The following is a 27,683-nucleotide window of genomic DNA, read 5'->3' as shown; positions in this document are numbered from 1 at the left end:
CGTTAGACACTGTGTCATACCTTTAATCGTTTCGTGCATTGCCAACCAGTCCCCAGCATTCTATAAAACACCTAGGGCTTCTACTGAATGTCGGATTTCATGCTTTGTCGATAACGTAGACAAAATTTATTTTTCAAAATTCAGTAATAATCTTTAGATACTCACATTTTTATAATACTCGGAGACAATAGAATCATTCATAAGTTCTTTGGGATATCCAACAAATGCCATTATAGCATTAGCCTGCAAAATACGAAAAAAAAAATCTGAATTGTTTCTTCTGAATTTTTCTTTCTTTATAATTCAGTTTCTGAATTGTTTCTTCAGTTACAGCAGCGAATTGATAATTTTAAATGTAGTTAATGGCTGTATATTGAAAATATATACAAGTTGTAAAGTCATTAGAGGAAAAAGCAGAGGATTTGAAAAATGTGAATGCCCTCTCCCGGGACTCGAAGCTGGTCGTCTCGAATACGCGCCCAGTGTGCTAACTGTTAAAAAAGGCGACTGGGAATTAGGGGATCAGAGTCCTATGTTGAAATGGCGTATGTTGCAATGAGAGACGTGGTTGCATGAGGGTCTGGGAGATTATTTTTAGTGGCTGTGCATGATAGAAGTAAGGAAACGATGATGCAGTGTATTAAAGAGTGGATTGAGCCTTGTACAGCTATTTTTTCGGATGGCTGCAAATCTTACAAGGATTTAGGAAAAGAAGATTTTGAACATTTATTTGTGAACCAGAATTTTCTGGATAGTGTGTCTGGCTGTCATATAAATACGATAGTGATTACGTGGCGGCATGTTAAAGGCGGTATGAAATTGGTATTTCTGCTGTTCTAAAAAGCATTCATTCATGGTAAGTGCATTTTATTTTATTCTTTTCTTATTTTGTACAATTCTATGTTCATTGTTTTTTAGTACGAATTTCTGTCGTTATTATAGTTTTTTTTTTAATTGTTTGAAATTTATTTTAGTTATTTTAGTTTATTTTGTTGATTAGTGCGTAGTGCCTAGATTGTGGAATTCGTAGATGTTTTCTAAAGTTGAAACAGAACGCTGTGTACATGGTATTCTTTGAAATTTATAGTTCTTATGTTCATTTATTAAAGTGAGGTGTGCGCAGTTCGTAGATTGTTTCGCTGCCTAAATTGTGGAATTCGTAGATTTTTTTTTAAAGTTAAAACTTATCGCTGTTTACATGGATTCTTGTCAAATATTTTTGGTTAGAAACTTTACGTTTTTGATATCTAAATTTTTTGTTTTAATTTCGGATTTTTAGCTTAATTTGTGTGTTCAAAACGTGGTTTTTGCATGTGCGAAAACCGCGTTTTTGGAGACATTTTAGGCTTGAACAATTAGAATGAATTTTAATTTACAGAATTTTACTATTTTCGGTTATTTGATAAAGTACACTAGGTTGGAGTGGAAATATAAAGAGTTCGTATTTCCTCCTAAAATTAAAGCGATGAACTAGATTGATGTGTGTAGATGGAATACTATTCCCTTAAAAGTAATTCATTTGATTTTTAAAGGCTAAAAATGCGCATTTGAAAATATCAAATGTCCAACTGCTTTCACATTATTCATATTAAGTTTCTTATAGCCAAATGAAATCTAGATACTCTGATATAATCAGTGTAATATTTAACAGTGGTCCGTAAGTTCCTACCCATTCATATACTCTCTTCATTCATTAATGGGATTAAACCGGCCATTATCTTCAAAAGGACAAATACGCTCTTTAGTCGTAAAGGGCTTAAATCGGCCATAATGTGGAAAATAAAATAAACTAAATTTATAATACATGCAGGCAAAATGATTGAAGAAATAATGTAGCATATCATAATAACATATGAATGCGAAACCGTGCTGTGTTGAGAAAATTTTTCATAAAACATGGCGCCACCTCCTGCCCAGACAGGAAAGTGGTCAATGACTCTGATTGTTGTACCGAAGGGCACCAGATTCGAATCCTGGAGGAGGCATGAATTTAGTTTGTCCGTGCTTTCATAAGAGGCAACGGTGGCCTGCCTATTAGGTGCCTGACCAGATAAGCATTGAGTGCTTTGTCATATTAAAGGGACCACTGCTTTCGGCCTTAGTAGTCGCCAATGGCTATAAATGGCTACAACCTGACATTGGAGGGGAAAATGGCGTCACTTAATATTATAAGTAGAAATGAAGAACAATACGCAAATTCACTGGATAAATAAGGTACATGAATAAGTAGAGATGAGTGGACCGACCTGTGCATGAAATAAGTAAACAGATATACTTCAGATAAAAAATTAAACTTTTGAAACTTAGTGAAGGTACCCGTTTCACATTTACGATTGTTATTGTAACTAGCTTCTCAACGTTACAATTTCATTATAACTGAAAACATTTTTCGTGACAGTGTTTTTCGTTACCAGAAAATTTAGTGCAATAAAGAGTTACTTCTGTATTGTGAAATACAAATAATATAAGCAAAAGAAGAAAATATAATAAAACCTTTTCTATAGCTTGCGTTTTAGTGTCTTCGTCCAACCACTCATTCTTTTCCAGCATATTTAAGTATTCTTTACGTATATAATGAATCATCTCTACAGCCTGAAAGAAATGAAATGGTACTTCTTCACGCAAAGTTACGTAAAAGATGGATATAACTTGTTACCATAAGAGGCAACGTGTGCCTCTTACGGTAACAATATATTTTTTTTAATTGCGGAAATACCTGAATGGTTATTGATGGCGAACTTCAGTGAAGGAGAACCCTATACTGATACAAGTGATACATCATTTGAAATTTATAATCAGTTGCAGTTTATAACCAACTGCAATTTATGCAGTTAACTTTAAAAAATCGTTTGTTTGTTGCAAGGTGAAGAGATATTTTTTCCAGTGCAGAACGAGCATTTGTGCATTTTGTGAAATTTAAGGGTTAGGTTTTACTCATGGTTAGTTTTAGGTTAATTTCTTTGGTTTATGCCTTGCTTTGTCATGAACCTCTCATATCGGACGTTTATGCAAATTGTATGCCAAATGGCATAGGTTAAATCTAGGTGTAATCGTAGCGGATATTCTGAGTAGAACTTTTCCTACTGTAATGCTACTTGCTCAACGAGCCACCCATCAGACAAAGAGGCTTGAGCGTCAATGCACCCACCAGCGGCCGAGCGGTAAAGACGCTGAACACTGGTAGTTCGGTCCGAGGTTCGAATTCCGCGAACGGGCTGGCTGCATGGGCGTTGTCGTGGTTTTGCCCATGTTTAACGTGTATACGAGCTAGTTTCCCTTAGAAAAACCTCCACGAAGGCATTCCTCCCCTTAGGCAGATAGCCTTCGAGGCTTTGCCATAATCACACACGCACAGCTTGAGCGTCAACATTAGTCGAGTTCGATAAATGTAAATATTATTTTTCTGTCTGATGAAGCGTTTTGTAATTTCAGATAGTAATTCTTGGTACTGTAAACCAGACTCATAGCGTCTAAGGAACGAGATGCTGCATCGACTGGGAAATAAAATGTCTAAATATTTGTTTTGAACTTTTTTCAATTCCTCGATCAGTGGGGGAAATTTATTTAAATTTTGCCTTTTAAGGTAAGCATTAGAAAAAGGCTATACTTCGCCAACCATAATTATTAACTTCTAAAGTTTAGCCGTCAGGATACGTTACAAATAGTTTTAATTAAGTAGACACTTCTAAAACATATAACACTTGAAAAGTTTTTAAAAGACGTTTTCAGTGAAAACATTTCTAACCTCAAAAACACGCACAATTAAAAAAAAAAAAATAACTTATATGATTATTAATAATATAAGAAAGCTTTACGCATATTGCAAGAGACATAATAAGATTTAATTTTAAAATTCTAAGGGTGTGAGCGCTATGTTTTGTCCAGTATAGTTGCAAAATAACTTAACTACATTTAAGTATGAAGATTATCACCAGTTGTTTTCTAAATTTAAAGAAAATTTGCTTTTGGTCTTTTGCTTTATATGATTATTTTCAAGAATTTTATATTTTATTAGTGTTCCTATAAAAATACTTTGTTAGGGACACACAAACTGACTTATGTTTTTTTCACCATCCCGCCTTCTAAACTGTGACTTATGCTGAAATATTGTTTTAATTACAAGTGTTTCTTAAAAAGTGTGTTTATTCCAGAACTTTGTACAGTGTGAACTGTTTGTGAATACTGTTAATTTATATGACATTTCTCGTACGAGAACTCTTGAAATTCACCAGAAATATGTTACTGTTGACTTATTCCTCATTTGAGCCACTCCCACCAGTATAATTACGATCCATTTCATTCTGAACCTGTTTCAAAAGCATACTTAATTTAAATTACTTAATGTTTATCTTTTCAAATGCTTTATTAAGCAAACTTTTCAGCTAGTTATATCTTTTGTCACAGCTCGAACAGCTCCCAGATGCTTTTTCACTCTACATACCTTTGTATTTGCTTCAGCTTCGCCTATAGTAGGCGCGGCGTTACACACCCATTTTTTCAATTATATACACAAACGCCTAAGGGCATTTCTTTCAAAAGCGGTGGTTAAAGCAGCAGAGGCTGCTAATTGCCTCCTAATCATTCAAAAGACAAAAGACAAATAATGAGGCATTTCAGCGGTTTAAGGAACTTCCTTAAACTATTATTCATTTATTTTATTTAATCATGATTATTATTCAATGTTTTAGTGTATTTGTAAACATTTTAGTACCAAAGTTTGAACGTGAACGTTCCCTATCAGCCAAATCGCTTCAATCCTAAAAATGAGTTTACCAGATTATTTCTCCGTTTACGCAAATTATGAAAATGAAATCTTTCCCATCATCAGGGTCACGTCACGTGACCAAGAAATCTCAAATTTTAATATTCTGCATATCTAAAACCCTGTGTAAATAGTGCATATTTTACCGTGAAAGACCGAAAATTGAGAATGTCGACTTTCACCGGAGAATGTCAACATTCGCCAAATACGTCGATGAAAGATCGAATATTTCTTTACATTCTTGTACATTCGGACTCTCACCGGTGTATGTCGACAATCACAGATATGCTCTGGTGTAGGTCAAAAAGAGAGGAGTATATGTACACGCTGCCATTCCAAAAGGAAGTGTTCCACAAATAAATGCAGTTGTAAAAGCAAGGGCCTCTTGTGCAATTCAAAGTGTCATAATAGTTTAAGTTGTTGCAATAAATAAGATTTGAATCACATAATTTGGTAAGTTTATAACTTCTATTATTTTCCTTTCTCATTTTGAATGTACTGTTTCTTTTAAGTTCTTATATTCTTAAGTTCTTATTTTGAGTCTGAAGTGCTTTTTTTCGCGAATGAATTACGGAGAATGAAATATAATATTCTTATATGTTCAACATTCACCATTAGTACATGGTGAATGTCGACATTCACCGGTGTAAGTCAGAAATAAGAGTATTTGGAAAATATTTCGGACATACACCAAGCGACTACGTGAATGTTGACATTCACCGGTGAAAGTCTACATTCTCCAGATTTCGGTGTTTCACCGTAACATATATATGAATTAGAGACTCAATTTCAAGACTTTAAGAACGCTGTGCTTAATTCACTCGCTGATAATAACTTTGTGAATTTACTAACTTAGTTTTAAACTCTTGACTTTGCCAAAACAGCAGCGTCACTTCCGGAAGTAAGTTGCGATTGCATCGTAATTCAAAGAGTTTCCGTGATTGGCCTTAGAGCAATAAACTAAATCGACTAGTGAAAACTCATAGTAGTTGAGGCTAATAGCAAAGTCATGATCCGTCGTTCGTGGTGAAGCATTTTATATTTAATCTTTTGTAATAGGATAGCTCGATTATGATCATGGATCAGTGGTTTCTAACTTTTTTCTGTCCTATGCATCTCTTTCATAATTGCTAGACGAGAATTACCAATCACCTTTTTTCTGAATTCGAAAAATGCATGTACATTTATTTAAATCTAAATTGTTCTTAATGGTTTTTAAAAATTAAACAAGAAAAGTACAGAAAATGTTGATAAAACCCAAAACTAGAATAAAAGTATTTTTTCATATTCGTAAACTAAATATACTTTGTAGGGTTTATATTTATTTTAACTAACATTTATTTTAAGTTTAAACTATCTTTCCTGTCAAGCCTTACTTTCCCCTGGAATTGCCAATACCAGAGTATGTAAATTTTAGTAGAACGCGCAAGGATTCAAATTGTCAGCGGATTCAAATTGTCTGAGTTAAATAGAAGGGAAACGAGTTCGAAAGTGTGCTTTCTTGCTTCACGAGCGTGGAGGTGGCTAGTTAGAAATTGAAGAACCATGCGTTTCAGCCTGTGTGCTTGCCTCAGTAGATAGTTAAATCTTTCAACGTAATATTCAGAAGTTTGCTGAATCGTCAGCGGTATCTTAGAACGCAGTTAGGTTAGTTACGTTTAGAGAGCCTCATAGTTAGTCACTTGTTGTTATTCCTTTTTGAGTTTCTTATTTTTATTTTACCGCCGGGTCGGCGTAGTTTATGAGCGTCAAGAGCACGCATCTGTAATTTCTAAAGTTGAATAAAAAGGGATTTAAACCCTTCTCAAGACTTTGTATACTTTCCAGTTCATAGCAGTCACCACTATTGTTGGGTGCAGGTTGGGAGCGCGCGACATTACAACTTAACAGTTAAATAAAATCTGATCACATTCCTTCCTGAAACTATGAAATCCCCTCTAGAGTAGAATTTCGCTTGGTTTAGAACTCCTGCATTACATAAATTAACAGGTAACGAGCATTATTAACATTTACAGATTCAACCAAATGCACAGATTATAATGTATAATTCCTGTTACTGATAGTAGGTAGTCCTGGGTACTGAAAAGGCAGAATTTTGTCACTTACGCTATCTGTGTTTTCCTCATTAAAGTAATGTCGTACATATTGGTAGCCAAGAGCCAGTCCTAAATTCCAAAAGAAGGAATAGAGACAAGTATCCCAGCGAGGGTCTTGTTTTGTTTTACCCGAGATGACTGAATGAAACTCCTCGAACAGATTCCTCCAGTCTTCCGATAGTCTGGGCATAGATTCGTGAACAACCCTCCATATCATGTAGTTAGCTACAACCCTAAAGAGATAAGTACTAACTACCGTATTATAGAAAATTACCATGTAATAAAACATTTTATTCTTATTGAGTAAATGAAAAAAAAAAAAAAAAAAATACCCAAAAATTCCTCTGAAAGCATTCAGGAATTATTTTGAAAGATTTCTTGAAATTACGTTGGGAGAAGTTTGCTTTCGGCCTGTAAGAACTCAAGAAGAAGAATATACTTCGTTTTGAGGATTAAGGACAAGGAGTCAAAAAAAAAGGAATACCTTTTATTAGCTCTTTAGTTGGAAATCGAAAAATTTGAGCAAGCACTGCTTTCGCGTGAAATGATTTAAATCATGGCACTATGAATTTTTAATTTAAATCTTCATTCGTTTTGGTAAATGTATAGGTGAAAACACAACTGAAAGGACATGACATTCGTGAGATTCCTGAGATTTCTTACCTACCGTTAACTAACACATATCAGCGCAGAACCACCCCACCTGACATTTTCGTGTTGGAAAATAAATTCAGGTAGGCAATACTTTAACCCTTTTTATTTATATATTAATATTTATAAATTAATATCATTAACACGTTAGATATCGATAATAACAAATATAATCCACCTTGTAAGAAACTTTTGAATAACAAAGCAATTTTTAATTAATAGCAATAACACAGCCAACTGAAAATGTTAATTGCCGAATGAACTACTGAACATGTATAGTCTGTTACAATTGTAAGTTTAGTTGTTAAGATAGCAGTACCTTAACAACTAAACTTACAATTGTAACAGAACTATTTGGACTCAGCTCAGCTATTTTATCGAACGCCATCTAGTGGCGACGAGAACAACTAACAGTTGGTGGACCACCAAATGCGATGAGGATAGGTTCTCCGTTATTATGTCTCCGTAACTCTAACATTCGTTTAAAATGTTAATTCTAAATGTTAGGTGTTTCGTTTTAGTGTATGTTAAAATTCTGATATATATTTTGTTTGTAACTGTTTCTGTGATGTGTTAGTAAATACTTTTAGAGATAGAAGGCGTTTGTGTTTATAGAAAAACGGTTACAAAATTTTAATCTGAAGTGCCATTTGCGAAATGGCTTTAACTCACAAATTAAAGAAAATCTTCTTTTTGTGTTTCCAAAATATTAAAAATAAAACATGTTTGTTATTTTCTTGATAGCCCAAATTACAGCAATGCCTTATTTTTTCCCTTTAATATTTTTCTTTTCCATTTAAATAGCTTAAATCATATCAATGGAAGAAAAAATTCGAATATTCTGCCTCAATTTTAATCCACCGTACATTACGTCTAACGAAATCAGTTTGAAATTGATATGTGCACAAAAGAAAGAACTCGTGACTTTTTCCTTACCTCTTCTCCGTTTTATTGATAAAATCCGCGAATCTGCTGACAAAATCTGGATTTTGATAAACTAAGGTTTCATTTTCATCGATTTCGTCATTCAGTAATCCATTGAAGTACCTCAGCCAGTCAATCTATCGAGAAATGCAAGAGAGCTTATTTTAATCTTCTTCTGTGAGCTTTAATTAATATATTAATATTTATTTTTCTTTAATTAGCAGTCAAACTTGGTTTTTATGTGATCTGAAGCCTCTTCGTAAAATAAAAAGCTTTTCAAGTTTAATTAGAAACTAAACTCGATTTTTATATGACCTGAGGACTTTTCCCAAAATGACATGAAAAAACGTAAAATTTAAACAAAATATTCAAATACAATAGTAATAAATTTAATATCCATCCAAGGATAGAATATGATAAACTGTAAATTTTTTTCACTGAAGCTTCCAGCAAAATTTTGTTTGTCTCCTTTGTTAACAAAACTAATGAGCAGTGTTTTTTCCCCTGCATTACTATATTATAACATTCTTATTTTATGAAATCTAGAGCTTTCTTTACTTTGATTCAGAGGAGCATGGTTTATATTTTAAATGTTTAGTTCTGTTAATAAAATTATTAGAAGTCTTAAATAAATTGAAAACTTCAGCAAAATGAACAATGTATTTAACATGAAGAATGAAATTAACATATAATACCAACAATATAATTTTTATAAAAAATTGTTAATAAAATTACCAACTTTCTACAGAAAAATGGTTCAGAAAACATAAATTGTATTTGAAAGGTGTAGTTACAATGGGCATTAGCATCGATGATTACTAATTTAATTTCTTCAAATAAAACCTTATCAAGCGCATAATAAAATAAGCTTTTAATAAAAACAGGTAAGCATCAATTTACGTATACACTTTATATGCGATAGCAATGATAAAAGAAGCGAATAAGCGATTAAAAATTATAAGAATTTAAATGAAAATGCATAAGAATTTAAGTTGAAGGTGCCTGTTTAATAACAATACATTTTACATTTTCTTTATGACTTTTAACTCTTGTAGACATATTTATGCACCAGCAAATGAACGGTAAAATCACCGAACACTGATAGTTCTGTCTAAGTGAAATCTCGGCAAACAAGTTGTTTGGATTACACTTTTGTTACTCTCAACGAAAATATCCCTCCCACAAGGCAAATAGCTTTGCCATAAAATAAATCATTTTAATCCACCACATATTTTCTTAAGTAGCACGTATTTAACTGCGGAGAGGGCACGCTATTTCATATTATGCGCTGTTTGTTTTCCATAGTTTGATGGCTGTAGTGATAACGTGGAATAATTTATGTCTTCTGTAAATTTTCTCCACACGCTTACACATGACTATGGTTCCACATTGTTATCTGATCCAAATTTGAGTTTGAATAAGAAGAACCCAGAAGTGTATGGGTTTAGCAGCAACCGAGCAATAAAATCTCTGAACATGTGTAATTCGACGTGAGCGATTTCAGGCGAACGTGCTTTACGTATGGGCTTTTTTCGTAGTTTTACCATTGTTTAACGTGGATACGAGTCCGTTCCTCTTAGAAAGCTCTCCAGGAAGACATCTCATCTTTTAGACAGATAGCCGTAGTGTATTTTGCCATAATGAAGTTAAGCAAACCCAGAAGTTTGTATATGCGGTAGCAAATCCTTCTGCGTATGCAAGCTTAACGTTGTAGCCAATCATCTTGTGTATGCAAGCTTAACGTTGTAGCCAATCATATTCATACCATCCATCTAAACATAAAACATCCGCAATCGTAATGTTTATCAAGTTCTTTTAATCCAAAGTACAAAATATTGTATGCAATTCTTTGGCCATTATCTGCATATGGTCTTCGGTTGCATGTCTGAGGGTTTCCAGTCGTCTTTCTATCATTACTCTGTCTTTTTGTTTCAAGTATTTTTCTGCCACTTCTGAATATTTGATTACCTGGAGCTTACCTTACCACATTGTAGCTTGAGCCAATCATAGGATTAGGAAATGTAGAGATTTGCATGTCTTTGTCGGAAACGTTTCTGAATATATTCAAAGGAAGGAAGGGAAAGCGTTATATCTACATGCTTAAAACTAATGCATATCTATGATGAGTTCCAGTTTTCATTGAAGTTTTGAATTTAAACTAACTAAATTATTTTATACTATTATTTTATTATTTATTAATCTTACCTGTGGTACCTCATCCATAAGCTTCTTAACGGTATGCGGAACGGTGTTGCTCCCCGCATTATTTGTATGGTCTGTTTCATTCGATGGTAAAGAAAACTGCGAGAGAGGTGAGGAAAACGAATCAATATAAAATTAAATATCATATTATTTACTCATAAATAAGCAACTTAAAAAGGTACTTAACAGTACTGTTATCCGCAATACTCGTATTCTGACTTTTTTCCAATGGAGAAGAGAACTGTAGGAGGAAAAATAAATCACATAAATGCAAATTTTTAGCAAAAAAGTATGAAATTAGCCACCACATAAAACACAAATTTTTATCGAGTCAGATATGAACAAATGAAACGATGAAAGCGCTAAAGAGTCTTAAACCTCAAATTGCCTTGATTATTAACAAAGGTAAATTTAAGGTATATATATATATCGGTGATGTTAATTTCCTACTTAATTTATAAATTCCTATAGTTAACATCGATTGGAATTTTTTGCGACATTCAATGATAAATTTTCGTTTTTCTGAAAACTAAATGTGTTACGCTTTTATCTTTTATATTACAATACATGCATTTGCGTACGTGGCTCCTTCTTTTGAGCTATGGGGACACTCGTGTCCAGATGTTCTGAAGGGAGCTTCCAATTATTACAATTCTTGCACGCATTTGTGTAATACGGAAGAGAATATACAGATGATTTGCAATCATTTTAAACACATTTTCTTTTTTCTTGAAAAGCACGTTCTTAGTATGAATTTGTAATTCATATTAAGAACGTACATCGTAACGGCTGCAATAAGCCCGTTACGATGAAATACCTCGAGGTTTTGATAAACTGTATCGGTACCTATTGTTACCGTTTAATACTGTGAAATACGTTTGACGCAGCAGGTGTTATCTACCTTCCAAGGAAAGCAGAAAGCAGGTGTTACTTTTCCTCAGATTAAAGTTGGTTTCAAAGAAATTTGATTTTCAGTTTGCAAAATTATCTGCTTCACTAGTGTTACGTAAGATCAGATGGCATCGAGTACTTTGAAAATGACGCAGTTTAGAAAGGTTTAGAAAAAGCAAATACTATTTTTATATTGAAAAGGGGAAATACCCAAATTTCAATAGATTTAAGGGAGTTTTGCAAAGTAAAGTAACTACTTTGAGTTACATATTTTCATCTTAGTATATGTATGTATGTATATATGTGTATGTATATCTATCTGTCTATCTATCTCTTTCTCTCTCTCTCTCTCTATATATATATATATATATAGAGAGAGAGAGAGAGAGAGAAAGAGAGAAATTTTATATCTATATATAATCTATACATTCAATATTTTATATCTATATCTATGTGATATTTCCCAGCAGTCGTGGGGAAGCTTGGTATCAAAGTTCAGGCATTGATTTTGCAGAGGGGTAAGGCGAAATTCAAATGACGAGACAAGATGATTTAGCTTTTAATTGCACATTTTTGTTTAATCCAACTAGCAGATCATTTTCCTTTTAGATGAAAACTCTCTAAATTACATATCCATAGTGATTTTAACTAAGTATGATTGAATTTAAACTTTTTGCCTCATCACTGTTTCTAACAAAGGAAAGAAAGATGGACAGAGCAGCGCAGAGTCTTGTAGCAGCGATATTAGGAAGCAGTCTGACTAAAAAATGGCGCGTACTCAATATTTATAGTAGCGGTTACGTAATAATAGGCTAGCATATTCTAGAACAGTGTTTCTTAATCTTTCTAGCAAGTCGCACCCGATTGAATCTGAAAATATATCTCCGCACCCCATTGAAAAATGTGTTTTAATTTTTTTAGTCTAGAAAAATACATTTTTTACGAAACTTATTGTTTATTGGAAAACATTGTACATTTTATATAAATACAAAACAACATTATTTTTATTAATGAATAGTCTTTTGTTGTTTGTTCATTATTATACTGGCGAAGCGAGGTTCCTTTTTTGAAAGACATACACGTAAGTCATCACTTGCATTTAAGCGATTTCTCGCTTTAGTTTTTATATGCAAAAGCGATGAAAATCCCGTTTCTCACAAGTAGGTGGTAGCAAAGGGTAAGAGTAACTGCAGTGCTCCGTTCGCCAACTCTGGATAACATTGTAACTGTGAACACCAGAATTGTTGCAATTCTAATTGTTCGAATTCCATTTGAACATGTCCACTTGCTCGCATTTCAATAAGTTGATCTTTTTTCAGATCACTATCATCCTTCAAATTTAAGTCAAATAGAAAAGGATCCAGTATCTATCTCTGAGTTTTGGTAATATTTCCGATAGAAAAATATCCATTGAATGATTCGCTCAATCGTCTCAAATGTATTACAATGTCGGGATAACTGTATTCTTTTCATTTTTCGCAATAACAGAATCAAGCAAGGGAAAGTTTGCAAAATTCCCCTTTTCTACTCGACGTATCCAAATTTCTAATTTTGCGATAAATGAAGATAATTTTTCACTAGATATTATTATATTTATACCAAATCCTTGCATTGACAGATTCAATTTATTTAAATGGCTAAATATGTCTGCTAAGTAGGCCAGCCTCAACATTGACCCATTACTCTCAAAATCTTTTACTAATAACAGTTTTGACTAGTCAGTAATTGAATAATTTCCTCAAGCAATTCAAAAACTCTGTTAAGCACGCGACCCTTAAATAACCATCGTATTTTGGTGTGATATACGAGCACGGTATGATCAGCACCGATTTCTTCGCAAAATGCACGAAAAATGCGATGATTAAACGCTCGCCCTCGGATGTATTTTATTACATTTACTGCTGTAGTTAGATGTTGTTTTAAACATTCTGGCAATGCTTTCGACGCAAGTGCATGACGATAAAACATGCAATGCGTTATTATAACTTCCGGTAATTCTCTTTTCATGTGGGAAAAAAATCCTGAATTTTTGCCTAACATTGCTGGGGATTCATTAGTGCATATTGAGCCAATCACATACATTGGTATTTGATATTTAGTAAAAAAATCTTTGATGGCCTTCAGTGGCTCACAAAATAAAAATTCTTCTATCACCTCTTTTTCCTTCACATACCTGACAAATACCAAACGTTGGCTACAATTATCAACATCAGTTGACTCATCCAGTTGCATGCTTATTTTTAGTGGACTGATTTTTATGCCTTCAATGACTTGCATTAAAATATCTTCACTGAGATCTTGTATTCGCGATCGTATATCATTCGATAATAGAATGTGTTAGATTTTTTTATGTGCTTCCGAATCTAAAACTGTTTTAGCAATAATTAAAGCAGAAGGTTTAATCAATTCTTCAGCAATCGTGTGAGTTTTTTTTTTTTTTTTTTTTTCCGGCACATAAATATGCCACTTGATATGACGACGCTTCTAATAAAGGTTTTTGAATAGCTGGTCCGCACAATTTTAGGATAGTTACACTGGTATCAAACCGAGCCTTCTTTGACTTCAAGCTGTTCATGCTATGCGCTTTTTCGCCACCATGCAGATTGTTGAAATGCTCTAATAACTTTGATGGTTTGAGATTGTTGTTTGAAAATATCTTGAAACACAAGATGCATTGCGGTCGTTGCGTGCTATCTTTTTCTGTTGTGCAGGTAAATCCATAACCGGCATACTTATCGTTCCATTGTCGTTTTTTTTTTTTTTTTTTTTTTTTTTTTTTGACATAGTGGGGTTCCCTATAATCGATTTAATTATTTAGAATAATGTTCTTACGTTCCCTACTAAAAATGCCCCATAGAAACCAGTAAAACTTTTTATGGGTACCCATAAGATTTTATGGTTTTTATTGACTTTTACTGGTTTCTGTTGGTCTCTGTGGGTTTTTTTTACTGGTTTCAAAATGACCCATAGAAACCAGTAAAACTTTCTACTGGTACCTTAGAATTTTTGATGGTCTCTATTGACTTTTACTGGTTTCTATTGATCTCTGTGGGTTTTTCTTACTGGTATCAATTGATACCCATACAACCAACATTCAGTGGCAGAACTTTGTACTGGTTTGTATAGGTTTATATTGACTTTTACTGGTTTTCTTACTGGTATCAATATAATAATAAATCTTCTGTTGGTTTATATGGGTTTGTGCTATTTTTTTTATCTGACGTTAATATACTTCTTATAAACAATAAAATAATAAAATTAACAGAATGAAAATATGATCTCTTTAAGACCACCAGAGTAACCTGTAAACGCAGGTGGTCGTTTTAGAGAGGGTTTTTACTAAATATGCTATTTTTTTTATTTAAATTTTTTTTCGGAAACAATAACAGTAATCATATACACCACACACAACGAGGTCTCTCCAAGGCGACCAGCCGCAAATAAAAATTCATCTTTGCAAGTGGTCGCCTTAGAGGGGTGATGCTCAATACCAAGATACTCACGTTCTCAGAAATACGTTTATCTTTTAGAGGTGGTCGTCTTAGGACATTGCATCTACGGAATGAATCTCTCTAAGGCGACCAGACACACTTGCAGAATTTTCTTTGTGAATGGTCGCCTTATAGAGGGAATATTCAATACCAAAGTATACTTATGTTTTCAGAAATACTGGTTTCTTTCAGAGGCGGTCGTCTTAGGGAGGTGGTTTTTGCTACGAGTTGGTTCTCTGAATACACACACATAAGCACTTACATTTCTGATATTACAAATAAACACCGGTATCAACCAACATCTCTTTAACGCGAACAAGTTCATTCACAATCGCAAAACTTTTCTCCCTGTTAACGCTGACGTGAAGAAAAAAATTCCCCTCTCTCTCCCACTCTCAGAAGTTTCCCAAACAAGCAATATGGCGCCGCTCTAGTTATTGTTGTGTGATGGTGGTGTTATTTTCTTCGTGGTTGTAGTAATGCAATATATTATTTACTAGGATTTACTGTATTACAAATTTTACTATGTTTTACTGTTTAGAAATTAGTAATAAATAATAAAATACCAGCACTGACTATGAATATACCACTAAAGCCATGCACGTGTAATCGTGTCTAATGTTTGAGAGAACGTTACTGATAACTGACTATTTGTGAAATGGAGTTTCTGAGCGTGAAATTGATTTTCCATCTTTACTTTTATCCTGAAAAACAATGTGCTTAAAGACTGAAAAGTGATAATTTCAGGCTTGATAATTTGTTTCAGTGTGCAGATGCAGAAATGTAGTTTTTGCATTCTACTGAAACTGTATTTCGGAAAATTTATTTTTTTGATTACAGTTTAGAAATACTTTTTTAAAGCTTGTTCATGTAGATGCTTTATCATTTGAATATTATGTACTAATAAATTTGAGCATACACTTAAAAATGATCTTGCATGATTCAATTTTGAATTTTTCGACTAATGTGATGTGGCCGAGCAAAAGGAATGTTTTTTTATGTTTTAAAAAATGTACTAATTATAGTTCGCGAGAAAAAAAGGTAAGTTTTATTAATGAAATAAACATTGAAGTATTTAATGTGTTTATTACTTATTGAATGGGGTAGACAAGACATACAAGCTTAAGGAATCTTTTTTCCACTACTAAAATTATGTGAAAATTTAGATGATCATAGTAGCTTACATTGTTTTTTCTTTTTGGTCTATTTTTCTTTACAAGTATGAGACTAGAACCACATTTTTACATTAAATATTTTGTGCTATTTTGTTAAAACACATATAATCATTTTTATGCATACTTTAATTTTCATTATTATTAGTTTGATGAAGAAAATTTCAAATGTGTTTTTCATAAATTGCTTTTGAAATAGAAATAGCTTTGTGAATAAGATTTATGTAATATTAAATGTACTAGTCTTGGGAGTATAAAAAGTGAATTATTTATTTGAGAAAAATTACATTTAGTTGAAACCTCATATAGTGGTTATTTTCTTAAATGACCACCTCTGATAATGGCACATTTGTCAGGACAATAATTAAATAACAGGACTTAAAAATCATTCATAGTTTTGTCAGGCTACAGGAAACTCGCATTATCTCGAATTGTGGAGTTGATTGTTTTAGGAAAGTTTTGCTGTATAATCAATTGACTTCGGTGTAGTAATTTTTACGTGGGTATGAATTTTGCAGAAGTAATTGAAAGTTTTTACGAGACATTTAAAACCAAAGCTTTTCAGATCATGAGTCTTATAAGGGCACTGTTATAGCATTCATTGCTTTCAAATATAGTTATAGTAATATTTAAACATTATTTTCGGAATCACTTCCACAGGGAATCCGGTTGTTCTCTGCGGATGAAAACCCATATAAATAAATCTTCTGTACAGCCTTATACAAATGCAGTTAATATTACTGTCATTACAATTAAGCGAATATAGCCACATTTGTTTACAAAAAGTTATTATTGCTAAATACTGCACTATATCAATTTCATTTAGCATTGTAATTTCAGAAAATGCTTAGCATGAGGTATTTTTATATTATATAATCTACTGTCAAAAACAATAGCTACCTTTTCAGTACTTTAAATTTTACGTTTGAGAATTTTTATGGTTCAAAATAATATTTCTATACATTATTTCAAGTATTCTTTCTACAATAGAAATCTAAATAACTTGCACCTAAAACACTGACTCAAATTTATTCCAATAATGCATCGCTTTAATTAAATTTATGTTACCTTGAGATGATATATGAAAAACCTTGTGTAATAATAAATTATTAATATATATAGGTAAATAGTATTTTTATATATTTTTTCGGGTAAAGTGCAGAATCGCCCACTTATTTATTTGGCACTTTGTACAAAAGTAAAAGGAATTGGATTTTTGTCAATTTTCTTTTGACTTTTAAAGTTAAAATAGGTTGATGTGTACATGAATAAAGTCAAAGGAGTGCACAATGGCATTTTTGTGCAATTCTGAGATGTTTTTTTAAGTGAAAATAGGTCGATGTGTACGTACCGAGTATGTGCAATTCTTAAAAACACGCTAAGCAGTGGGCGATTCTACACTTTCCCCATTTTTCTGTAGGAATTTAGTTTCATTAAATTAGTTATTTAGTATAATTATGTGTATATGAGTATATTCATACTTATTCACATAGATGGAATTTTTACAGTACGAAAGTTTATCTTTTTTACATCAAGAACTACATATACTATAAATACCCATTATGTTATAGATTTTATTTATATAAAATCTGTGGAAGATTATATAGCACTAAAAGTGAGATACGGAATAAAACATTATACGCTAAGAGATATTTTCTTAATTCCCGAACTGTTCGTTGAGAATTGGTATTTGTTGAAACTTGTAAATTTTTTAAAATTCATTTTGTTACAATATAATTTATTGTATTTTGGGTACTATTAAGTTTATTATATGTTATCTTCATGTTTCATTTATCTTTTGAGAGATACAGGTAACGTTCAAAGTATTGTAATAAGGGGTCGACACAGTGTTTGTATATTATTATTTCTTCACTACATTATATTCTTGGATTCATCCTTTCTTCCACGCAAAACATCTATGTGTATGCATGTCATAATAACTGCAGGGTGTTACTATCATTGGTAAGCGAGCTTTAAGGGGATAGCAAGTATGATAAATTTGAACTCTATGTTAAGTTTCTAATTTGCAAGTCCCGTACTCTTTTTGCTTGCTTGTTAATAATGTTTCTCTTCCTGAAAATTTGGGTTTCTTCTAGTTTTGTTTTTTAATTTGGTTTAGTGCACTGTAGGTTACTTAAAATTTAAGCAGATGCTAGAAAGTAACATCCTTTGGCAATACATTTCTCATTAGGTATCAAATTGTTAAACAAGCTGATGTGATTAAATACAATTGTTTAATTTCCCAATTAAAGAACTGAAATACAAATATATGCAGTGAGGTACAGTACTATATGTATATATTTATAATGAAATCAATAATATATATACAGTCAAAGTAATGATTCGCAACCATCAAATGAAATGATATTATATATATATGTAATAGATTCTGTAGTCGAATACAAGCAGCTGAATCCGTAATGAACAGCAAGAATTTTGATGGCTTAGAGATGTTGAAACTCCAATCCACAATGAATAAGAAATTTGGCAGTCGAGGTAGATTTAATTCAACTTTTCTTTCAGCAAATATGTTGCAGCCACAAACAAGTTGGCACATTATTTATGCCTATTCCAAAAATTAACATTTTTGATAAATGTGTAGTAAGAAACAAGGAGCAGACAGACTGCAATCCAGCTAATACAAAGCATAAAAAGCAAATGCGTTACGTTAAGGGTGAAATCTTAATTCAGACCGAGTTAATTTTGGTTCTTGATGCATTTTTACTCGTCTTTGATAGTTAATACTGTAAAATTACTATTGGCTGTTTGAGTTTTAGTTTCTTTTACAACATCAAATTATGTAAGAATCATATGACATGAATTAATCTCCAAATGATGCAGTGCAGAAAGATTACTGTTTTTAGAATAGAGAAGGAAAATTATTTTACGCTGCTAATTTAATCTTTTGCATATTCCTTATTTTTCTTACATATATATATATATGTACATACATCATTCGATTCATCTATTCATTTTATTTTCAGAATTATATAAAGGTAGTTTAAAATTTTGTAAAGAGAATTTATACAAATATTTTGTAATATGTTCTCCGCAATTTAGTTCTGTACATTTCATCAGTGCTAATTATGTACTTCTGCTGGTTTATGTTTTTATGGAAATTTGATTTACAGTTCTATTTTTGTGTATTGTTTTTTATAGGGATTCTGTATATGGATACCCGTTCTATGTACGATTCTATGTATGGATACTCCACTATGGTATAATGCTATTGGTTCTGTTTATGGGTTTTGTGCAGCGATTTTTCCAAGAGGTACCTTTATTGGTCTGTGGATTTTTGTGTAGTGGTTTTTACAGGATTTGGCGTATGGGTGCCTGTATAGGTGTACATGCTTTTGTTTACTGGTTTTTACAAGGCATAGACCTACGGAAGATCCATTTTTTTAATGGAAATTTGGCCAATGGATATGCATATAAAATTTTGATTTTTGGCTATGGGTTTTTACTGGGATTTTGTTTATAGTGCCTACAGTTCTACAGAGATTTGGCCTACTCGCAACCGTACGGGTATCCGTTTACAGGTTTTTTACGGGTATTTTGCCTACAGGTACCTATACAGCTGTGCAGGTTTCTTTCTATGGGTTTTTACGGGTATTCGGCCTATGGGTACCCGTACAAACGTACAGGTTTCTTTTTATGGGTTTTTACGGATATTTGGCCTACGGGTACCCGTACAACCATACGGGTTTCTTTCTATGGGTTTTTACGGGGATTTGGCTTAAGGGTACCCATACAACCGTACGGGTTTCTTTCTATGGGTTTTTATGGGGATTTGGCCTACGGGTACCCGTACAGTTGTATGGGTTTCTGTCTGTGGGTTTTTACGGGGATTTGGCCTACGGGTACCCACAGAGCTGTACGGGTACCCGTAGGCCAATTCCCCGTAAAAAAATTTTATGGGTTTCTACGGGGCATTTTTAGCAGGGTTTGTAATATCACTGAATCCTATTCGGCTTGAACGGGCAATTAAGAATGTATTAGTCTCAAGAGGTTTCTGGACAAGTCAAAATACACAATACACATGTCGCAGACACAATAGTTGACTCAACCTAACACAGGCGCAGTAGATGCAGATACAAATCTGTGATCCGTAGATTCCATTGGAGTAGCACATATTGAACTCAGTGCATGCGCAGGCTGGGATAACGTTCTCCGCTTATATTCCCACAAAGTTTTTTTCTTTTCTCCGTCACCTAGCTGCCTGTTCGCGTTCGTTTGTAGCGTTTCATGCCTTTTCGTAGCGTAGTGTATACGCCCATCAGCACCAGCTCTTTCCTGTCTTTGCCGCTAAGTGAGCTAGGTGCTACCAATTTTTATGAGCTTCAATATTGGGAACACTATTGCAGATTTCAAATATTTTATTATAAGAAATTTAATAAATGATATTTAATAATTTTTATAATTAGGTAGGGGCTTCTCCCGCACCCCCAAAAATACATTCCCGCACCCCCGGTTAAGAACCACTGTTCTAAAAGGTACTGGTCTAAGGGTAAGATCCCAAATTGCGAAAAGTTAATTGGAGATCGCGTGTTTGCGTAGAGCAAAGCCATTGCATTTTTTTTATATTTTACATCTTTTTAAGGAATCATAATGTAAAACAATTATTGACTACAGCAAATAGGCCCCAAACTAACGGTAAAATTGAACGTGTTAATCAAACAATTCTAACAAGATTAAAATATAAGCTAAATTCTTATCAAGGTAATATTGCGTGGAGAAAATTATTACCTCAAGTAACTGAAGAATATAATAACACTCCTCATTCTGTAACAAAATTCCCACCTTCATACTTAATGTATGGAAAATTACCTTATGTTTTCTTAATTCAAAATCAAGAATTATATCCACCAATAGAGGAAGCTAGAAAAATAGCTCAAAAAAAATCTGATGATTATCATAATGTTCATAAAGAAAGATATGATACTCATTTTAAACCTAGTAATTTTAAAATAGGTGATTTAGTAATGTATGAAGAATTTCAATATCCTAATACACGTAAACTTTCTCCTCCATTTTTTTCAGGACCTTACAAAATTCTAAAACAATATTCTGAAGTTACTTATGAAATTGATAAACCTAATTCTCTAACTAAAAAGAAATCTTAAATTGTTCATTCCACTAGACAAAGGCCTTTTAATCCAGCAAGTGAATTTAAATTAACAGTTAGAAATAGTAGAATTCCTATGGCTCGAGCTCATTATTTATAGTAGCGGTTACGTAATAGGCTAGCATATTCTAGAAGGTACGTTCTAGGGCGAAGATCCTAAATTGCGGAAAGTTAATTGGAAGTTGCATGTTCGCGTTGAGTAAAGCCGTCGTATTTTTTTATATTTTACATATATGTAATGATATTTTAAAATCAATTGATTAAATTAAATTCTAATCATATTCCTTAATAATGTGTTGGCGATTCTCTACCTAAATTCCATCTCTGTTCCTAAATTTTGGCGAAATCCTTTTTTTATTATAAATTATATTAACCTGCTGGCGCCCGCCAAATGGACAAACTCATAAATCTGTCATATTACATAAAGTCCTTAAGAACACTCCTGATGAGAAGATAGCGTCACCTCGTGATTTCAATTAATATCGCTGATTGGATGAGCCCCATAACGCACACCTATCTATAAATAGGGCTTCTCCTCGAGGTACAGGAGGAACTCTTGTGAGATGGATGCTAAAATAAACGTATCACTTTATATTCCAAAATTTGTCTCATTCCTGTTGCCCCGGCTGCACAACACAAATAATGTATGAGAAAATACATTTCATATATATGCATAAAATATTGAATGATCTAAAATTCATTGAATTCGAAAACAAGTTTTTCTAATACCTTCTTTTTAATTTTGTAATTTTTTAATTTCTTTTTCAAAGTTTGAAATTTTGTTATTCGTGATTTAAACTGAAGTCCGCTTAAAAAGTTTTTTGATGATTTATATTTAAGTTCCTTTAAAAAACAACTTTCGGAATTTAACTTCCTACTTATGGGTTCCCTCATTTTGATTCATTTTACTAAATTTATATTAGGAGATAATATAATCGATATTTCTTTAGTAAATATATATACATATATATGTGTATTGTTGCGTGAATACGGGTTCGTAATAGATTGAATCATACAAGTCCTAATAGCTTAATAAAATTTATTTTTAACAAATAAAAACACTTCAAAGTTCTGGAACTTTCCATAGAAATACTCGCACAGGTATTCACAGCATTATAATTCGTAGTTACACTTCAAACTACCAAGAACGTTAATCACACCGGGCAAGTAAAACGCACTAACAGAGAGCTAATCCGGAGATATCTCCGAACTTACGTTGAACTAACAGCTGGCGACAGTGACAACTAACTGAGAGCAGATGATCTCTCCGGCCTCATATAATTTTCAACCGGCCGCCAAGATATTTCTAGTATTTTCTCCTACTCGAAATTACCGAAAAGCAATATGATTGTCGAATTACGGTTGAGCTAATAAAGTTTTGAATTACGTTTATTCAATTACAGTACCTGTTATGGTAATACAGGGACGGGATCAAAATGTCGTCCAATGGTCGTTATGTTTGGCAAATTTTAAATTAATTGGTTCGCCAAATTTGGCGACAAAATAAGCCTCCAAAACGGTTGTCAGCCTAGCGATATCTCACCAAATTACTGAGATACTCATTTACTCAATGTTAAGTGATTCCCCTTTATTCTTACTTTTTGGGCATAGCTCGTCTCTTCAGATTTTTTATGTTACATTACGCAGCAAAATACAATTTCACAAATGATTGCACTAAAAATCATTTATCTTTGTGCAAAATTCGTAACAATATATGAAGTCTAATAAAACAATTAAGATTAGTGACGTTAATATATATATAGATGTATATTGACAGGCTGTATTGCATGGTACTCAGATATGGAAAATCTGCGTTTCAAATTTCAGTACGCTTCTGCAAAGGGCGGCAACAGTACGGAGATCGAGCTGTTCGCAGACGTGCTGTGAAATATTGTATTTATTTTTGCTGAAGTATTTATACGCACAACATCGAACATGGTATCCTAGGAAAAAAACACAGCATTCCAAACGCGAAAATAATTAGCGACAGAAAATATGAATCTGTCAACTACTAGCCTAGACAAAATTCCTACCCACAAACTTAACGCTATTAAGGAACGACGGTACCTTCCGTTCGCTAAAGCCCCATCAGGAGATAAAATTAGCACACATTCTCCAAGAGCATCTTCCAATGAGGTTGCAAATGGGTACATCATATCTGCTTTGGAAGCGGGTGGTTATGATACTTGATAACGAAAGCTGAATGTTACATAAAGAAAATAGTTGCTATGGCTAGTTTAATACTCATTTGTTCTTGGCGACAAACACATTCTTGAGATTAAATCTATGACTTAATTGACTGAATGTTAGTTTCAATTTTTGTTTACATTTGGAACATTTTTACGTGCTTATAATATTTAATTTTTATTCAAGAAAGATAACATGTTAACAATGTTAAACGATTACATGTTAGAACAACAGCAAACGAGTGAAGCATGCGCGGACCATAATTTCAAGTTTAGGTTAATGGGACTCATACACCTTAAAACCCATAAGATGTTCGAATAGGTGACTGTTGCAAGAATTGAAATAACTTATTTATTTTACAAGCAATTACTACCAACTTTTTACAGCTGACTACATAATATAGCTGCTTTCTGAAATAGTAATCAGAAAGTTTGTGTTGCCACAAATATTTGTATAATTTAATCCGCTTTGTGACAACATTTTTCGTCATGCTTCCAACTTGCGCGCACAGTTTAAAACATTCTGTTTCATAATTTAATTCCATATTTAATATATAGCTTTTATAACATTTGGAAACGACTGTGAACCTAAAATTCTAAAAATTTCATGTTAAATTTTTATTTGATTTTGAGTTGAGTTTATAAAATGTATTTTATTAAAAAAAATTAATGTTTTCGTCCATAAAATTTTTCAATATTAAAATATTCATCAGATTGTTGGTTCAGTTAGAAAATAGTGCTCATATAAAGAATTTCATCAAATTTTCAAGTATGTACCATTAGCCATTTTTAAAATATCATGCGCGCAAGGTGGAAACACGCAAAATATTTTGTCACAAAGAAAATTACATTACAAAAATATTTGTGGCAACACAAACTTTCCGGTTACTTGTTTCCAAAGCAGCTATATTATGTAGTCAGCTGTAAAAAGTTGGAAGTAATTGCTATTAAAATTAATAAAATATCCCAATTCTTGTAACAGTCACATATTCGAAGATCATGAGGGGTTTAAGGTGTATGAGTCCCCTTAAAACTAATTTAATTTTGGTTTGTCTAATTTAGTTTCAGTTCTTAAGTATTAAAATTATTATTAACGGATGCATCCTATAAGTACTCGCATTAATACTATTGACACTACGCAAGAATCAGGTGAGAAGGAATAATTTTGAAATGACACAGCTTAACGAGATTTATAATTGGTATGTTACCATGTTTATAGCAGCTAAGAGAAACAATGAAATTAAACACAGAGCTTTAAGGAGTATTGCAATTTAAAGTTAGAATCGTTGACATATTTTTATCTTACATATATGTATTTGGTAATTTATTGAACTTCCTCCATATACAGGTTCCTCTAAAGCCTCAGATATAAACTTCTAATAAAGAGGACGTTTACGCATTTTAGCACGATTTCGGACAGTTTAATTAATGTTTAAAATATAAAGCATATTCTTTAAGTGTTCGATCTGATAGCGTTTTATCTGGACTATGAGTCTGTATCGTTATTTCCATGATGAATTTCGTAAAACTTTTGGGGCTATTGATTTCCATTTCTCTTCCACTATTTTCCAGATTCCATCAATTGTAATGAGTGTGAGCTTAAAAAGATCTCTTTTCAAGAGACCAGAGCCATAATAGTCCATAGGTGGACTTCGCAGGAATACATGAAAAGATATATCGGCAATATCTGTACCAAACTTCACGTTTTTTTTTTTTTTTTTTTTTTTTTTTTTTTTTAAAGAATGCAGTGATACATTTAGGACTACATTTAGGATTTGTTGCTGTTTCTTGATGAAGTTTCACTCTTCGAAAGACTGGGAAATCTAATTTCCTCTGTAAATATCGGACGTAAGACTTTCTCTTGATAATATATTAAGTTGATTTGTAACATTTTTCTCAACTTTCCATTTTCTTAATTAACCATTGTAAAAGAATCCTGCGAACGGAAATTTTCTTTGGATTGAGGAAACGAGGTTTGTATATTTTTCTCTTTGTTTTTGATAATAAATAGACCTTTTTTTGGGGGGGGGGGAAGCGTTTTAGGTAAAACCAAGCTTCTTCAAGTTTAATATACTTAATATGTTTCTTCAAGTTGTGTAATTTATATCCTTTTAAATAATTATTTTCATGCAGGGTCTTACAAATTGTTTTAAGCTGAATCATGTGCCTCATCAAAAGCTGGTGAACATAATGTTTTTTAACTTTTTTAAGCTGTAAACCTTAGTTTATTATTTTATTTATTGTTGAGGCAGATTTGTTTAAAGACTGTGCAATTAATTTCTGCGTCAGCGGATTTTCTCTAGTTACCAACCGTTTAACTGTAGAAAAAGTACGTATTTTTTTCGTGTATTCGTTTCGAGCTTTCTTTCCATATATAGATAATGTTTTCAGATTTTTCTTTTTCGAATTTATAATGTTGCTTATTTCGCACTTCGAAAGTTTAATACCATACATTTCACAATATTTTTGAATTACGAAACAGGAATATTTCTCGTCGGAAGAGTAAAAACGTATCCTTCAACACGCAGCTGATTTACATGCGTTTTTTTTTTTTTTTTTTTTTTTTTTAAAGACGAATAAATTTAAAAGTGGCAACGACATAGTTATATTTGAAATCGTAAGCTATTTATGCCTAAACATGTGCTTTTTGTTTTTAGTTCTTGATCCAAATCGTCCTAAAAATGTGTAAACACACTTTGTATTCAACTCTAAAATGATACAAAATACGTTCTTTTTCGAACTCATTAAATCTCTTAACTAAATGTCTGATTGTATTTAAAAAAAAAACAATTTTTACAATCTTCTTTCCTGAAGGACTTCAGCTGTATGTTAGGATTTAATGCTTGTAGACATCGTGTGTTGAGCTATGCATACAAATGCACCCATGCTCACTAATAATAGTAATAAAAGCACGGCAAACACTTATAAGGTATTTCTCCCACTTTCTTAGCATGCTTTCGTAGTGTAGCTGTCAGCACGCTGGGCGCGTATTCCAGTGGTCCGTGGTTCGAGTCCCGACGAAGGAGTTTCTCCTTTTCCGCTACTTCTGCTTAAAATATAACCTAATAGATCTACTATTACTAGATAGTGTAGTTCCTAATAGATTCCTTAAGTTCCTAATAGATCTACTATAACTTTAGTGGTGCCGAAGCTAAAAGGGTGGTGGATGATAATTCTCCACACCCAGGATTTGGCGATTGGGTTGCCTAAAAACCGCAGTCGCCCTTTATAAGTATATAAGATATTTCTTAAGGGAGTATATAAGATATTTCTCCCACGTTCTTAGCATGCCTTCATAGTGTAGTGGTCTGCACGCTGGGCACGTATTTCAGAGGTCCGTTGGTTTGATTCCCGGCGAAGACGTTGCTTACCCTGTAGTGCCATTAACTTACTTTGACGGAACAGGTTAAATAAAGTGACTATATCTCTCCTGCTTTCAAAATTCCCTAATATCTCTACACACTCTGTTGAGGTAATCTAAAGAATCAAGTAACTTATGTAAATACTTTTATTTACTTGTTAGTGAAAATGAGCGTATTTTTCTCTTTTGTTAATTTATTCAGGGTACTGTTACTTTTTACTCCTCTTTGTTTCTCTTAAATAAATTTAGAGTCAGACTTCCTTAAGAAATGAACTTTGTGTCTCAAAAAGTATAACCTACGCGTAATTTAACCTCTAAATTGACCTAATAGCTACAGCTGTAATGAGTCTTTTTTTATGCAAGTGAAAAAAATAATTCCATACACGAAACACAGTTATGAACAATACAATAACAGCTAATGATACTTTAAAGAAAATATTTTTATTTTAAAACCTGTGTTCAAAGAAATAATTCAATATAATAAATTCCATGTTATTTTAATATACACTTTTCGAATTAATATTCGATATCTTGATTTTATAATAATTACTGGTAGTTCTACTTTACGTATGATAAAAATATTTATCATCTTCTGATACTATTTAAAAAAGTAGGCAAGCGATATATTTAATTGGATACATCATTCTTTTTAATTGGTGTTTTTTGAGAAGTTACTGGTAATCACTGTTGGGAATTCCGTCTCCTCTTAGTTTCTTTCCCAAAACGACAATATGACTACCTCGTTTTCGGTAATTGACCAGGATCAGAGTGAAGTCGGAAAAATATGTTTTCTTAATTAAACGACCAAGCATAAGGTTAAAT

General features: G+C 32.7%; 1 pseudogene across 1 annotated transcript in view; it reads right to left on the bottom strand.

Annotated features, from left to right (window-relative positions):
• The window catches only part of LOC118203735 (neprilysin-2-like), a 123,140-nt pseudogene that overhangs the window by 27,676 nt on the left and 67,781 nt on the right, over window positions 1-27,683 (bottom strand). The window contains exons 10-15 of the transcript XR_015043802.1: window positions 10,823-10,876; window positions 10,639-10,734; window positions 8,446-8,570; window positions 6,869-7,091; window positions 2,494-2,592; window positions 166-243 (exon numbers count right to left, since the gene is read on the bottom strand). The product of XR_015043802.1 is annotated as a neprilysin-2-like (transcript). The remainder of the gene's footprint in view (window positions 1-165; window positions 244-2,493; window positions 2,593-6,868; window positions 7,092-8,445; window positions 8,571-10,638; window positions 10,735-10,822; window positions 10,877-27,683) is intronic.

This window comes from Stegodyphus dumicola, chromosome 11, assembly GCF_044657685.1.
Source record: "Stegodyphus dumicola isolate Sdum_Otavi_A_Nest chromosome 11, ASM4465768v1".
In the NCBI taxonomy this organism is placed as follows: domain Eukaryota; kingdom Metazoa; phylum Arthropoda; class Arachnida; order Araneae; family Eresidae; genus Stegodyphus; species Stegodyphus dumicola.
This window is presented reverse-complemented; position numbering and strand designations above follow the sequence as displayed.